Source organism: Saimiri boliviensis, chromosome 21, assembly GCF_048565385.1.
Source record: "Saimiri boliviensis isolate mSaiBol1 chromosome 21, mSaiBol1.pri, whole genome shotgun sequence".
NCBI classification, from domain to species: Eukaryota; Metazoa; Chordata; class Mammalia; order Primates; family Cebidae; genus Saimiri; species Saimiri boliviensis.
The window spans coordinates 21846457-21865563 of NC_133469.1; positions in this window are offsets into that span (position 1 = coordinate 21846457).

Sequence of the window (19107 nt, forward strand, 5' to 3'; positions counted from 1 at the left end):
CATTAAACTGTATCTCGAAAAATAATACAAATACACCCCAAGCTGTGTTATTGTCAAAAATACAGATACAACCCTTAGCTGTATCTCAGAAAATAGTACAAATACACATCCAAGCTGTGTTACTGTCCAAAATAAAAATACAACCCTGAGTTGTATCCTGGAAAATAATACAAATACACCCCCAAGCTGTGTTATTTTCAAAAATAAAAATACAACCATTGGCTATATCTTGGAAAATAATACAAATACACCCCCAAGCTGTGTTATTGTCAAAAATACAAATACAACCCTTAGCTGTATCTCGGATATTAATACAAATACACCCCCGAGCTGTGTTATTTTCAAAATTAAAAATACAACCCTTGGCTGTATCTCGGAAAATAATAAAAATACACCCCCAAGCTGTGTTATTTTCAAAAATACAATACAACCCTTAGCTGTATCTTGGAAAATAATACAAATACACCCCCAAGCTGTGTTATTGTGAAAAATACATATACAAATCTTAGCTGTATCTCGGAAAATAATACAACTACACCCCCAAGCTGTGTTATTTTCAAAAATACGAATACAACCCTTAGCTGTATCTTGGAAAACAATACAAGTACACCCCCAAGCTGTGTTATTGTCAAAAATACAAATACAACCCTTAGATGTATCTTGGAAAACAATACAAATACACCCCCAAGCTATGTTATTGTCAAAAATACAAATACAACCCTTAGCTGTATCTTGGAAAATAATACAAATACACCCCAAAGCTGTGTTATTGTCAAAAATACTAATACAACCCTTAGCTGTATATTGGAAAATAATACAAATACACCCCCAAGCTGTGTTATTGTCAAAAATACAAATACAACCCTTAGCTCTATCTCTAAAAATAATACAAATACACCCCCAAGCTGTGTTATTGTCAAAAATACAAATACAACCCTTAGCTATATCTCGGAAAACAATACAAATAAACCCCCAAGCTGTGTTATTGTCAAAAATACAGATACAATCCTTAGCTGTATCTCGGAAAATAATACAAATACACCCCCAATCTGTGTTATTGTCAAAAATACAGATACAACCCTTAGCTGTATCTCGGAAAATAGTACAAATACACTCCCAAGCTGTGTTATTGTCAAAAATACAGATAAAACCCTTAGCTGTATCTCAGAAAATAATACAAATACACCCGCAAGCTGTGTTATAGTCAAAAATACACATAAAACCCTTAGCTGTGACGCGTAATATAATACAAATACACCCCAAAGCTGTGTTATTGTCAAAAATACAAATACAACCCTTAGCTGTATCTTGGAAAATAATACAAATACACCCCCAAGCTGGGTTATTGTAAAAAATACAAATACAACCCTTAGCTGTATCTTGGAAAATAATACAAATACATCCCCAAGCTGTGTTATTGTCAAAAATACAAAAAAACCCGTAGCTGTATCTTGGAAAATAATACAAATACACCCCCAAGCTGTGTTATTGTCAAAAATACATAAACAACCCTTAGCTGTATCTTGCAAAATAATACAAATCACCCCCAAGCGGTGTTATTGTCAAATATACAAATACAACCCTTAGCTGTATCTTGGAAAATAATACAAATACACACCCAAGCTGTGTTATTGTCAAAAATACAAGTACAAGCCTTAGCAGTATCTCTAAAAATAATACAAATACACCCCCAAGCTGTTTTATTGTCAAAAATACAGATGCAACACTTAGCTCTATCTCGGAAAATAATACAACTACACCCACAATCTGTGTTATTGTCAAAAATACAGATAAAACCCTTAGCTGTATTTCGGAAAATAATACAAAAACACACCCAAGCTGTGTTATTGTCAAAAGTACAGATACAACCATTAAGATGTATCTCGGAAAATAATACAAATACAATGCCAAGCTGTGTTATTTTCAAAAATACATATACAACCCTTAGCTCTTTTTGGAAAATAATACAAATAAACCCCCAAGCTGTGTTATTGTCAAAAATACAAGTACAACCCTTGGCTGAATCTCGGATAATAATACAAATACACCACCAAGCTGTGTTATTTTCAAAATACAAATACAACCTTTAGCTGTATCTCGGAAAATAATACAAATACAACCACAAGCTGTGTAATTTTCAAAAATACAAATACAACCCTTAGTTGTATCACGGAAAATAATAAAAATAAACCACCAAGCTGTGTTATTTTCAAAAATACAAATACAATCCTTAGCTGTATCACGGAAAATGATACAAATACACGCCCAAGCTGTGTTATTTTAAAAAATACAAATACAACCCTTAGCTGTATCTCGGAAAATAACACAAATACACCCATAATCTGTTTTATTTTCAAAAATACAGATACAACTCTTAGCTGTATTTTGGAAAATAATACAAATACACCCCCAAGCTGTGTTATTTTCAAAAATACAAATACAACCCTTAGCTGTATCTCCGAAAATAATACAAATACACCCAAAAGCTGTGTTATTGTTAAAAATACAAATACAACCCTTAGCTGTATCTTGGAAAATAATACAAATATACCCCCAAGCTATGTTATTGTCAAAAATACAAATAAAACCCTTAGCAGTATCTCGAAAAATAATAGAAATGCACCCCAAAGCTGCGTTAATGTCAAAAATACAAATACAACCCTTAGCTGTATCTCGGAAAATAATATAAATACCCCCCCAAGCTGTGTTATTGTCAAAAATACAGATACAACCCTTAGCTGTATCTCGGAAAATAATACAAATTCACCCACAATCTCTGTTATTGTCAAAACTACAGATACAACCCTTAGCTGTATCTCAGAAAATAGTACAAATACACATCCAAGCTGTGTTATTGTCCAAAATAAAAATACAACCCTGAGTTGTATCCTGGAAAATAATACAAATACACCACCAAGCTGTGTTATTTTCAAAAATAAAAATACAACCATTGGCTGTACCTTGGAAAATAATACAAATACACCCCCAAGCTGTGTTATTGTCAAAAATACAAATACAACCCTTAGCTGTATCTCGGATATTAATACAAATACACCACCAAGCTGTGTTATTTTCAAAAATAAAAATACAACCCTTAGCTGTATCTCGGAAAATAATAAAAATACACCCCCAAGCTGTGTTATTTTCAAAAATACAAATACAACCCTTAGCTGTATCTTGGAAAATAATACAAATACACCCCGAAGCTGTGTTATTGTGAAAAATACATATACAACCCTTAGCTGTATCTCGGAAAATAATACAACTACACCCCCAAGCTGTGTTATAGTCAAAAATACAAATACAACCCTTAGCTGTATCTTGGAAAATAATACAAATACACCCCTAAGCTGTGTTATTGTCAAAAATACAAATACAACCCTTAGCTGTACATTGGAAAATAATACAAATACACCCGCAAGCTGTGTAATTGTCAAAAATATAAATACAACCCTTAGCTCTATCTCTAAAAATAATACAAATACACCCCCAAGCTGTGTTATTGTCAAAAATACAAATACAACCCTTAGCTATATCTCGAAAAACAATACAAATAAACCCCCAAGATGTGTTATTGTCAAAAATACAGATACGACACTTAGCTGTATCTCGGAAAATAATACAAATACACCCCAATATGTGTTATTGTCAAAAATACAGATACAACCCTTAGCTGTATCTCGGAAAATAGTACAAATACACTCCCAAGCTGTGTTACTGTCAAAAATACAGATAAAACCCTTAGCTGTATCTCAGAAAATAATACAAATACACCCCCAAGCTGTGTTATAGTCAAAAATACACATACAACCCTTAGCTGTGACGCGTAATATAATACAAATACACCCCCAAGCTGTGTTATTGTCAAAAATACAAAAAAACCCATAGCTGTATCTTGGAACATAATACAAATACACCCCCAAGATGTGTTATTGTCAAAAATACATAAACTACCCTTAGCTGTATCTTGCAAAATAATACAAATACACCCCCAAGCAGTGTTATTGTCAAATATACATATACAACCCTTAGCTGTATCTTGGAAAACAATGCAAATACACCCCCAAGCTGTGTTATTGTCAAAAATACAAATACAAGCCTTAGCTGTATCTCTGAAAATAATACAAATAAACCCCAAGCTGTTTTATTGTCAAAAATACAGATGCAACCCTTAGCTGTATCTCGGAAAATAATACAAATACACCCACAATCTGTGTTATTGTCAAAAATACAGATAAAACCCTTAGCTGTATTTCGGAAAATAATACAAAAACACACCCAAGCTGTGTTATTGTCAAAAGTACAGATACAACCATTAAGATGTATCTCGGAAAATAATACAAATACAATCCCAAGCTGTGTTATTTCCAAAAAAATATATACAACCCTTAGCTCTTTTTGGAAAATAATACAAATAAACCCCCAAGCTGTGTTATTGTCAAAAATACAAATACAACCCTTGGATGAATCTCGGATAATAATACAAATACACCACCAAGCTGTGTTATTTTCAAAATACAAATACAACCTTTAGCTGTATCTCGGAAAATAATACAAATACAACCCCAAGCTGTGTAATTTTCAAAAATACAAGTACAACCCTTAGTTGTATCACGGAAAATAATAAAAGTAAACCCCCAAGCTGTGTTATTTTCAAAAATACAAATACAACCCTTAGCTGTATCACGGAAAATGATACAAATAGAGGCCCAAGCTGTGTTATTTTAAAAAATACAAATACAACCCTTAGCTGTATCTCGGAAAATAATACAAATACACCCATAATCTGTTTTATTTTCAAAAATACATTTACAACACTTAGCTGTATTTTGGAAAATAATACAAATACACACCCAAGCTGTGTTATTTTCAAAAATACAAATACAACCCTTAGCTGTATCTCCGAAAATAATACAAATACACCCCCAAGCTGTGTTAGTTTCAAAAATATGAATAAAACCCTTAGCTGTATCTTGGAAAATAATACAAATACACCCCCGAGCTCTGTTATTTTCAAAAATACAAAAATACAGCCCTTAGCTGTATCCTGGAAAATAATACAAATACACTCACAAGCTGGGTTATTTTCAAAAATACAAATACAACCCGTAGCTGTATCTTTGAAAATAATACAAATGCACTCACAAGCTATGTTATTTTCAAAAATACAAATACAACCCTTAGCTGTATCTTGGAAAATAATACAAATACACCCCCAAGCTGTGTTATTTTCAAAAAGACAAATACAACCCTTAGCTGTATCATGGAAAATAATAAAAATACACCCACAAGCCGTGTTATTTTCAAAAATACAGATACAACCATTGGCTGTATCTTGGCAAATAATACAAATACACCCCCAAGCTGTGTTATTTGTCAAAAATAGAAATACAACCTTTAGCTGTATCTTGGAAAATAATACAAATACACACCCAAGCTGTGTTATTGTCAAAAATACAAATACAACCCTTGGTTGTATCTTGGAAAATAATACAAATACACCCCGAAGCTGTGTTATTGTCAAAAATACAAATACAAGCCTTAGCTGTATCTTGGAAAATAATAAAAATACACCCCCAAGCTGTGTTATTTTCAAAAACACAAATACATCCTTTAGCTGTATCTTGGAAAATAATTCAAATACAACCCCAAGCTGTGTTATTGTCAAAAATACAAATACAACCCTTAGCTGTATCTTGGAATATAATAAAAATACTTCCCCAAGCTGTTTTATTGTCAAAAATACAACACAAGCATTAGTTGTATCTCTAAAAATAATACAAATACACCTCCAAGCTATGTTTTTGTCAAAAATACAAATACAACACTTAGCTGTATCTCAGAAAATAATACAAATACACCCCCAAGCTGTTTTGTTCTTAAAAATACAGATACAACCCTTAGCTGTATCTCAGAAAATAATATTAATACACCCCCAATCTGTGTTATTGTCAAAAATACAAATACAACCCTTAGCTGTATCTCGGAAAATATTACAAATACACACCCAAGCTGTGTTATTCTGAAAAATACAGATACAACCCTAAGCTGTATCTCGCAAAATAATACAAATACACCCCCAAGCTGTGTTATTGTCAAAAATACGGATACATCCCTTAGCTGTATCTCGGAAAATAGTAAAAATACACTCCAAAGCTGTGTTATTGTCAAAAGTACAGATAAAACCGTTAGCTGTATCTCGGAAAATAATACAAATACACCCCCAAGCTGTGTTATTGTCAAAAATACAAATACAACCCTTAGCTGTATCTCAGAAAATAATACAAAAACACCCCCAAGCTGTGTTATTGTCAAAAATACAAATACAACCCTTAGCTGTATCTCGGAAAATAATACAAATACACCCATAATCTGTTTTATTTTCAAAAATACAGATACAACTCTTAGCTGTATTTTGGAAAATAATACAAATACACCCCCAAGCTGTGTTATTTCCAAAAATACAAATACAATCCTTAGCTGTATCTCCGAAAATAATACAAATACACCCCCAAGCTGTGTTATTTTCAAAAATACAAATATACAGCCCTTAGCTGTATCTTGGAAAATAATACAAATACACCCAAAAGCTGGGTTATTTTCAAAAATACAAATACAACCCTTAGCTGTATCTCGGATATTAATACAAATACAACCCCGAGCTGTGTTATTTTCAAAAATAAAAATACAACCCTTAGCTGTATCTCGGAAAATAATAAAAATACACCCCCAAGCTCTGTTATTTTCAAAAATACAAATACAACCCTTAGCTGTATCTTGGAAAATAATACAAATACACCCCCAAGCTGTGTTATTGTGAAAAATACATATACAACTCTTAGCTGTATCTCGGAAAATAATACAACTACACCCCCAAGCTGTGTTATTTTCCAAAATACGAATACAACCCTTAGCTGTATCTTGGAAAACAATACAAGTACACCCCCAAGCTGTGTTATTGTCAAAAATACAAATACAACCCTTAGCTCTATCTCTAAAAATAATACAAATACACCCCTAAGCTGTGTTATTGTCAAAAATACAAATACAACCCTTAGCTGTATATTGGAAAATAATACAAATACACCCCCAAGCTGTGTTATTGTCAAAAATACAAATACAACCCTTAGCTCTATCTCTAAAAATAATACAAATACACCCCCAAGCTGTGTTATTGTCAAAAATACAAATACAACCCTTAGCTGTATCTCGGAAAATAATACAAATACACCCCCAATCTGTGTTATTGTCAAAAATACAGATACAACCCTTAGCTGTATCTCGGAAAATAGTACAAATACACTCCCAAGCGGTGTTATTGTCAAAAATACAGATAAAACCCTTAGCTGTATCTCAGAAAATAATACAAATACACCCCCATGCTGTGTTATAGTCAAAAATACACATACAATCCTTAGCTGTGACGCGTAATATAATACAAATACACACCCAAGCTGTGTTATTGTCAAAAATACAAAAAAACCCGTAGCTGTATCTTGGAAAATAATACAAATACACCCCCAAGCTGTGTTATTGCCAAAAATACAAATACAACCCTTAGCTCTATCTCTAAAAATAATACAAATACATCCCCAAGCTGTGTTATTGTCAAAAATACAGATACAACCCTTAGCTGTATCTCGGAAAATAGTACAAATACACTCCCAAGCGGTGTTATTGTCAAAAATACAGATAAAACCCTTAGCTGTATCTCAGAAAATAATACAAATACACCCCCATGCTGTGTTATAGTCAAAAATACACATACAACCCTTAGCTGTGACGCGTAATATAATACAAATACACCCCCAAGCTGTGTTATTGTCAAAAATACAAAAAAACCCGTAGCTGTATCTTGGAAAATAATACAAATACACCCCCAAGCTGTGTTATTGTCAAAAATACATAAACAACCCTTAGCTGTATCTTGGAAAATAAGACAAATACACCCCCAAGCTGTGTTATTGTCAAAAATACAAATACAAGCCTTAGCTGTATCTCTAAAAATAATACAAATACACCCCAAGCTGTTTTATTGTCAAAAATACAGATGCAACACTTAGCTCTATCTCGGAAAATAATACAACTACACCCACAATCTGTGTTATTGTCAAAAATACAGATAAAACCCTTAGCTGTATTTCGGAAAATAATACAAAAACACACCCAAGCTGTGTTATTGTCAAAAGTACAGATACAACCATTAAGATGTATCTCGGAAAATAATACAAATACAATCCCAAGCTGTGTTATTTCCAAAAAAAAATATACAACCCTTAGCTCTTTTTGGAAAATAATACAAATAAACCCCCAAGCTGTGCTATTGTCAAAAATACAAATACAACCCTTGGCTGAATCTCGGATAATAATACAAATACACCACCAAGCTGTGTTATTTTCAAAATACAAAAACAACCTTTAGCTGTATCTCGGAAAATAATACAAATACAACCCCAAGCTGTGTAATTTTCAAAAATACAAATACAACCCTTAGTTGTATCACGGAAAATAATAAAAGTAAACCCAGAAGCTGTGTTATTTTCAAAAATACAAATACAACCCTTAGCTGTATCACGGAAAATGATACAAATACACGCCCAACCTGTGTTATTTTAAAAAATACAAATACAACCCTTAGCTGTATCTCGGAAAATAATACAAATACACCCATAATCTGTTTTATTTTCAAAAATACATTTACAACTCTTAGCTGTATTTTGGAAAATAATACAAATACACCCCCAAGCTGTGTTATTTTCAAAAATACAACTACAACCCTTAGCTGTATATCCGAAAATAATACAAATACACACCGAAGCTGTGTTATTGTCAAAAATACAAATACAACCCTTAGCCGTACCTTGGAAAATAATACAAATACACCCCCAAGCTGTGTTATTGTCAAAAATACAAATAAAACCCTTAGCTGTATCTTGGAATATAATAAAAATACTTCCCCAAGCTGTTTTATTGTCAAAAATACAACACAAGCATTAGTTGTATCTCTAAAAATAATACAAATACACCCCCAAGCTATGTTTTCGTCAAAAATACAAATACAACACTTAGCTGTATCTCAGAAAATAATACAAATACACCCCCAAGCTGTTTTGTTCTTAAAAATACAGATACAACCCTTAGCTGTATCTCGGAAAATAATATTAATACACCCCCAATCTGTGTTATTGTCAAAAATACAAATACAACCCTTAGCTGTATCTCGGAAAATAATACAAATACACACCCAAGCTGTGTTATTCTGAAAAATACAGATACAACCCTAAGCTGTATGTCGCAAAATAATACAAATACACCCCCAATCTGTGTTATTGTCAAAAATACAAATACAACCCTTAGCTGTATCTCAGAAAATAGTAAAAATACACTCCAAAGCTCTGTTATTGTCAAAAGTACAGATAAAACCCTTAGCTGTATCTCGGAAAATAATACAAATACACCCCCAAGCTGTGTTATTGTCAAAAATACAAATACAACCCTTAGCTGTATCTCGGAAAATAATACAAAAACACCCCCAAGCTGTGTTATTTTCAAAAATACAAATACAACCCTTAGCTGTATCTCGGAAAATAATACAAATACACCCATAATCTGTTTTATTTTCAAAAATACAGATACAACTCTTAGCTGTATTTTGGAAAATAATACAAATACACCCCCAAGCAGTGTTATTTCTAAAAATACAAATACAATCCTTAGCTGTATCTCCGAAAATAATACAAATACACCCCCAAGCTGTGTTATTTTCAAAAATACGAATAAAACCCTTAGCTGTATCTTGGAAAATAATACAAATACACCCCTTAGCTGTGTTATTTTCAAAAATACAAATATACAGCCCTTAGCTGTATCTTGGAAAATAATACAAATACACCCACAAGCTGGGTTATTTTCAAAAATACAAATACAACCCTTAGCTGTATCCTGGAAAATAATACAAATACACCCCCAAGCTGTGTTATTTTCAAAAATAGAAATACAACCCTTAGCTGTATCTTGGAAAATAATACAAATACACCCCCAAGCTGTGTTATTTTCAAAAATACAAATACAACCCTTAGCTGTATCTTGGAAAATAATACAAATAGACCCCAAAGCTGGGTTATTGTCAAAAATACAAATACAACCCTTAGTTGTATCTTGGAAAATAATACAAGTACACCCACAAGCTGTGTTATTGTCAAAAATACAAATACAATCCTTAGATGTATCTTGGAACATAATACAAATACACACCCAAGCTGTGTTATTCTCAAAAATACAAATACAACCCTTAGCTGTATCTTGGAAAATAATACAAATACACCCCTAAGCTGTGTTATTGTAAAAAATACAAATAAAATCCTTAGCTGTATCTTGGAAAATAATACAAATACACCCACAAGCTTTGTTATTTTCAAAAATACAAATACAACCCTTAGCTCTATCTCTAAAAATAATACAAATACACCCCCATGCTGTATTATTGTCAAAAATGCAAATAGAACCCTTAGCTGAATCTCAGAAAACAATACAAATACACGCCCAAGCTGTGTTGTTGTTAAAAATACAGATACAACCCTTAGCTGTATCTCAGAAAATAATATTAATACACCCCCAATCTGTGTTTCTGTCATAAATACAAATACAACCCTTAGCTGTATGTCGGAAAATAATACAAATACACACCCAAGCTGTGTTATTCTGAAAAATACAGATACAACCCTAAGCTGTATCTCGGAAAATAATACAAATACACCCCCAAGCTGTGCTATTGTCAAAAATACAGATACAACCCTTAACTGTATCTCGGAAAATAGTACAAATACACTCCCAACCTGTGTTATTGGTGAAAGTACATATAAAACCCTTAGCTGTATCTCGGAATATAATACAAATACACCCCCAACCTGTGTTATAGTCAAAAATACACATACAACACTTAGCTGTAACCTGTAAAATAATACAAATACACCCCAAAGCTATGTTATTGTCAAAAATACAAATACAACCCTTAGCTGTATCTTGGAAAATAATACAAATACACCCCCAAGCTGTGTTATTGCCAAATATACAAATACAACCCTTAGCTGTATCATGGAAAATAATACAAATACACCCCCAAGCTGTGTTATTGTCAAAAATACAAATACAAGCCTTGCTATATCTCTAAAAATAATACAAATACACCCCCAAGCTGTGTTATTGTCAAAATTACAAATACAACCCTTAGCTGTATCTCGGAAAATAATACAAATACACACCCAAGCTGTGTTATTGTCAAAAATACAGATACAACCCTTAGATGTATCTCGGAAAATAATACAAATACACCCACAATCTGTGTTATTGTCAAAAATACAGATACAACCCTTAGCTGTACCTCTGAAAATAATACAAAAACACACCCAAGCTGTGTTATTGTCAAAAGTACAGATACAACCATTAAGCTGTATCTCGGAAAATAATACAAATACAACCCCAAGCTGTGTTATTTTCAAAAATACATATACAACCCCTAGCTGTATCTTGGAAAATAATACAAATACACCCCCAAGCTGTGTTATGTTCAAAAATACAAATACAACCCTTAGCTCTATCTCGGAAAATAATACAAATACACAACGAAACTGTGTAATTTTCAAAAATACAAATAAAATCCTTAGCTGTATCTCGGAAAATAATAAAAATAAACCCCCAAGCTGTGTTATTTTCAAAAATATAAATAAAACCCTTAGCTGTATCTCGGAAAATAATACAAATACACCCCCAAGCTGTGTTATTAGCAACAATACAAATACAACCCTTAGCTATATCTCGGAAAATAATACAAAAACACCCCCAAGCTCTGATATTTTCAAAAATACAAATACAACCCTTAGCTGTATCTCGGAAAATAATACAAATACACCCACAATCTCTTTTATTTTCAAAAATACAGATACAACTCTTAGATGTATTTTGTAAAATAATACAAATACACTCCAGAGCTGTGTTATTTTCAAAAATACAAATACAACCCTTAGCTGTATCTCCGAAAATAATACAAATACACACCCAAGCTGTGTTGTTTTCAAAAATACAAATACGACCCTTAGATTTATCTTGGAAAATGATCCAAATACACCCCCAAGCTGTGTTATTTTCAAAAATACGAATACAACCCTTAGCTGCAGTTTGGAAAATAATACAAATACACCCCCGAGCTGTGTTATTTTCAAAAATACAAAAATACAGCCCTTAGCTGTATCTTGGAAAATAATACAAATACACCCACAAGCTGTGTTATTTTCAAAAATACAAATACAACCCTTAGCTGTATCTTTGAAAATAATACAAATGCACTCACAAGCTATGTGTTTTTCAAAAATACAAATACAACCCTTAGTTGTATCTTGGAAATTAATACAAATACACACCCAAGCTGTGATATTTTCAAAAAGACGAATACAACCCTTAGCTGTATCTTGGAAAATAATAAAAATACACGCCCAAGCTGTGTTATTGTCAAAAATACAGATACAACCCTTGGCTGTATCTTTGAAAATAATACAAATACACCCCCAAGCTGTGTTATTGTCAAAAATACAGATTCAACCCTTAGCTGTATTTCAGAAAGTAATACAAATTCACCCACAAGCTGTGTTATTGTCAAAAATACAAATACAACCCTTAGCTGTATCTCAGAAAATAATACAAACACACACCCAAGCTGTGTTATTCTGAAAAATACAGATACAACCCTTAGCTGTATCACGGAAAATAATACAAATACACACCCAATCTGTGATATTGTCAAATATACAGATACAACCCTTAGCTGTATCTCGGAAAATAATACAAATACACACCCAAGCTGTGTTATTGTGAAAAATACAGATACAACCCTTAGCTGTATCTCAGAAAATAATACAAATACACCCCCAAGCTGTGTTATTGTCAAAAATACAAATACAACCCTTAGCTGTATCTCGGATAATAATACAAAAACACCCCCAAGCTGTGTTATTTTCAAAAATACAAATACAACACTTAGCTGTATCTCGGAAAATAATACAAATACACCCATAATCTGTTTTATTTTCAAAAATACAGATACAACTCTTAGCTGTATTTTGGAAAATAATACAAATACACCCCCAAGCTGTGTTATTTCCAAAAATACAAATACAATCCTTAGCTGTATCTCCGAAAATAATACAAATACACCAACAAGCTGTGTTATTTTCAAAAATACAAATACATCCCTTGGCTGTATCTTGGAAAATAATACAAATACACCCACAAGCTGTGTTATTTTCAAAAATACATATACAACCCTTAGCTGTATCTTCCAAAATAATACATATACACCCTCAAGCTGTGTTATTTTCAAAAATACATATACAACCCTTAGCTGTATCTTGGAAAATAATACAAGTACACCCTCAAGCTGTGTTATTTTCAAAAATACAAATACAACTCTTAGCTGTATCTCGGAAAATAATACAAATACACCACCAAGCTCTGTTATTTTCAAAAATGCAAGTACAACCCTTAGCTCTATCCTGGAAAATAATACAAGTACATCCCCAAGCTGTGTTATTTTCAAAAATACAAATACAACCCTTAACTGTATCTTGGAAAATAATACAAATACACCACCAAGCTGTGTTCCTTTCAAAAATGCAAGTAAAACCGTTAGCTGTATCTTTGAAAATTATACAAATACACCCCCAAGCTGTGTTATTTTCAAAAATACAAATACAACCCATAGCTGTATCTTGGAAAATAATACAAACACACCCCCAAGCTGTGTTATTTTCAAAAATACAAATACAACCCTTCGCTGTATCTCAGAAAATAATAGAAATACACCCCGAAGCTGTGTTTTTTTCAAAAATACAAATACAAGCCTTGGCTGTATCTTTTCAAATAATACAAATACACCCCCAAGCTGTGTTATTTTAAAAAATACAAATACAAACCTTCCCTGTATCTCAGAAAATAATACAAATAAACCCCGAAGCTGTGTTATTTTCAAAAATACAAATACAAACCTTAGCTGTATCTTGCAAAATAATACAAATACACCCCAAAGCTGTGTTATTTTCAAAAATACAATTACAACCCTTAGCTGTGTCTTGGAAAATAATACCAATACACCCCCAAGCTGTGTTTTTGTCAAAAATACAAACACAACCCTTAGCTGTATCTTCGAAAATAATACGAATACACCCCCAAGCTGTGTTATTTTCAAAAATGCAAATACAACCCTTAGCTGTACCTTTGAAAATAATACAAACACAACACTAGCTGTGTTACTGTCAAAAATACAAATACAACCCTTAGCTGTATCTTTGAAAATAACACAAATACACTCCCAAGCTGTGTTATTGTCAAAAACACAAATACATCCCTTAGCTATATCTTGGAAAATAATACAAATACACCCCCAAGCGGCGTTATTGTCAAAAATACAAATACAACCCTTAGCTGTATTTCAGAAAATAATACAAATACAACCCCAAGCTGTGTTAATTTCAAAAATACAAATACAACACTTAGCTGTATCTTGGAAAATAATACAAATACAGCCCCAAGTTGTGTTATTTTCAAAAATACAATTACAACCCTTAGCTGTGTCTTGGAAAATAATACTAATACACCCCTAAGCTCTGTTATTGTCAAAAATACAAATACTACCCTTAGCTGTATCTCGGAAAATAATACAAATAAACCCCCAAGCTGTGTTATTTTCAAAAATACAATACAACCCTAAGCTGTATCTTGGAAAATAATAAATATACACCCCTAAGCGGTTATATTGTCAAAAATACAAATAAAACCCTTAGCTGTATCTTGGAAAATAATACAAATACACCCCCAAGCTGGGATATTTTCAAAAATACAAATAAAACCCTTAGCTGTATCTTGGAAAATAATACAAACACACCCCAAAGCTGTGTTATTTTCAAAAATACAAATACAACCCATAGCTGTTCTTGGAAAATAATAGAAATAAACCCCCAAGCTGTGTTATTTTCAAACATACAAATACAACCCTTAGCTGTATCTTGGAAAATAATACAAATACACCACCAAGCTGTGTTCTTTTCAAAAATACAAATACAACCCTTTGCTGTACCTTGGAAAATAATACAAATACACCCCCAAGCTGTGTTATTTTCAAAAATACAAATACAACCCTTAGCTGTATCTTGGAAAATACTACAAATACAGACCCAAGCTGTGTTATTTTCAAAAATACAAATACAACTCTTAGCTTTATCTTGCAAAATAATACAAATACACCCCAAAGCTGTGTTATTTTCAAAAACACCAATACAACCCTTAGCTGTATCTTTGTAAATTATACAAGTACACTACCAAGCTGTGTTATTTTCAAAAATACAAATAAAACCCTTAGCTGTATCTTTGAAAATAATACAAATACACCCCAAAGCTGTGTTATTGTGAAAAATACAAAACAACCCCTTAGCTGTACCTTTGAAAATAATACAAACATACCCCTAGCTGTGTTATTGTCAAAAATACAAATACAACCCTTAGCTGTATCTTTGAAAATAATACAAATACACTCCAAAGCTGTGTTATTGTCAAAAATACAAATACAACCCTTAGCTGTATCTTGGAAAATAATACAAATACACCCCCAAGCTGTGTTATTGTCAAAAATACAAGTACAAAACTTAGCTGTATTTCAGAAAATAATAGAAATACAACCACCAGCTGTGTTAATTTCAAAAATACAAATGCAACCCTTCGCTGTATTTCGGAAAATAATACAACTACACCCCCAAGTTGTGTTATTTTCAAAAATACAAATACAACCCTTAGCTGTATCTTGGAAAATAATACAAATACACCCCCAAGGTGTGTTATTTTCCAAAATACAAGTAAAACCCTTAGCTGTATTTTGGAAAAAACACAAATACACCCCCAAGCTGTGTTATTTTCAAAAATACCAGTACAACCCTTAGCTGTATCTAGAAAAATAATGCAAATACAGCCCCAAGCTGTGTTTTTTTCAAAATTACAAATACAACCCTTAGCTATATCTTGGAAAATAATACAAATAATCCCCCAAGCTGTGTTATTTTCAAAAAGACAAATACAACCCTTAGCTTTATCTTTTAAAATAATTCAAATACACCCCCAAGCTGAGTTATTGTCAAAAATACAAATACAACCCTTAGCTGTATCTTTGAAGATAATAGAAATACACCCCCAAGCTGCGTTATTGTGAAAAATACAAATACAACCCTTAGTTGTATCTTTGAAAATAATACAAATACACCCCCATGCTGTGTTATTTTCAAAAACACAAATACAACCCTTAGCTGTATCTTTGAAAATAATACAAATACAACCCCAAGCTGTGTTATTGTCAAAAATACAAATACCACCCTTAGCTGTATCTTTGAAAATAACACAAGTACACACCCAGGCTCTGTTATTGTCAAAAATACAAATACAACTCTTAGCTGTATTTTGAAAATAACACAAATACACCCACAAGCTGTGTTATTGTCAAAAATACAAATGCAACCCTTAGCTCTATATTGGAAAATAATACACATACCCCCACAAGCTCTGTTACTGTCAAAAATACAAATACAACCCATAACTCTATCTTTGAAAATAATACAAATAAACCCCCAAGCTGTGTTATTTTCAGAAATACAAATACAACCCTTAGCTGTATCCTGGAAAATAATACAAATACATCCCCAAGCTGTGTTATTTTCAAAAATACAAATACAACCCTTAGATGTGTCTTGGAAAATAATACAAATACACCCCCAAGCTGTGTTATTGTCAAAAATACAAATACAACCCTTAGCTGTATCTTGGCAAATAATACAAATACACCCCCAAGCTGTGTTATTTTCACAAATACAAATACAACCCTCAGCTGTATCTTGGAAAATAATACAAATACAGCCCCTAGCTGTGTTATTTTCACAAATACAAATACAACCCTTAGCTGTACCTTGGAAAATAATACAAATACAAACACAAGCTGTGTTATTTTCACAAATACAAATACAACCCTCAGCTGTATCTTGGAAAATAATACAAATACAAACACAAGCTGTGTTATGTTCACAAATACAAATACAACCCTCAGCTGTATCTTGGAAAATAATACAAATACACCCCCAAGCTGTGTTATTGTCAAAAATACAAATACAACCCTTCGCTTTATCTTGTAAAATAATACAAATACACCCACAAGCTGTGTTATTTTTAAAAATACAAATGCGCCCTTAGCTGTATCTTTGAAAGTAATACAAATACACTCCCAGCTCTGTTATTGTCAAAAATACAAATACAACCCTTAGCTGTATCTTGGAAAATAATGCAAATACACCCCCAAGCTGTGTTATTTTCAAGAATACAAATACAACCCTTAGCTGTATCTTGGAAAATAATACAAATACACCCCCAAGCTGTGTTATTTTCAAAAATACAAATACAACCCTTAGATGTATCTTGGAAAACGTTACAAATACACCCCCAAGCTGTGTTATTTTCAAAAATACAAATACTTCCCTTAGCTTTATCTTGGAAAATAATACAAATACACCGCTAAGCTGTGTTATTTTCAAAAATGCAAATACAAACCTTAACTGTATCTTGGAAAATAATAACAATACACCCCCAAGCTGTGTAATGTTCAAAACTGCAAATACAACCCTTAGCTGTATCTTGGAAAATAATACAAATACACCCCCAAGCTGTTTTATTGTCAAAAATACAAATACAACCCTAAGCTGTATCTTGGAAAATAATACAAATACACCCCCAAGCTGTGTTATTGTCAAAAATACAAATACAACCCTTAGCTGTATCTTTGAAAATAATACAAATACACCCCCCAAGCTGTATTATTGTCAAAAATAAAAATACAACCCTTATCTGTATATTGGAAAATAATACAAATGTACCCCAAGCTGTGTTATATTCAAAAATACAAATACAACCCTTAGCTGTATCTTGGAAAATAATACAAATACACCCCCAAGCTGTGTTATTTTCAAAAATACAAATACAACCCTTAGCTGTGTCTTGGAAAATAATACAAATACACCCCCAAGCTGTGTTATTGTCAAAAATACAAATACAACCCTTAGCTGTATCTTGTAAAATAATACAAATACACCCCCAAGCTGTGTTATTTTCAAAAAGACAAATACAACCCTTCGCTGTATCTTGGAAAATAATACAAATACACCCTCAAGCTGTGTTATTGTCAAAAATACAATTGCAACCCTTTGCTGTATCTTTGAAAATAATACAAATACACCCCCAAGCTGTGTTAATGTCAAAAATACAAATACAACCCTTAGCTGTATCTTTGAAAATAATACAAATACACCCCCAAGCTGTGTTATTGTCAAAAATACAAATAAAACTCTTAGCTGTATCTTTGAAAATAATACAAATACACCCCAAGCTGTGATATTGTCAAAAATACAAATACAACCCTTAGCTGTATCTTTGAAAATAATACAAATACACCCACAAGCTTTGTTATTTTCAAAAATACAAATACAACCCTTAGCTGTATCTTTGAAAGTAATACAAATACACACCCAGCTGTGTTATTGTCAAAAATACAACTACAACCCTTAGCTGTATCTTGGAAAATAATACAAATACACCCCCAAGCTGTGTTATTTTCAAGAATACAAATACAACCCTTAGCTGTATCTTGGAAAATAATGCAAATACACCCCCAAGCTGTGTTATTTTCAAAAATACAAATACAACCCTTAGCTGTATCTTGGAAAACGATACAAATACACCCCCAAGCTGTGTTATTTTCAAAAATACAAATACTTCCCTTCGCTTTATCTTGGAAAATAATACAAATACACCGCCAAGCTGTGTTATTTTCAAAAATACAAATACAAACCTTAACTGTATCTTGGAAAATAATAACAATACACCCCCAAGCTGTGTAATGTTCAAAACTGCAAATACAACCCTTAGCTTTATCTCGGAAAATAATACAAATACACCCCCAAGCTGTGTTATTTTCAAAAATACAAATACAATCCTTAGCTGTATCTTGGAAAATAATAGAAATACACCTCCAAG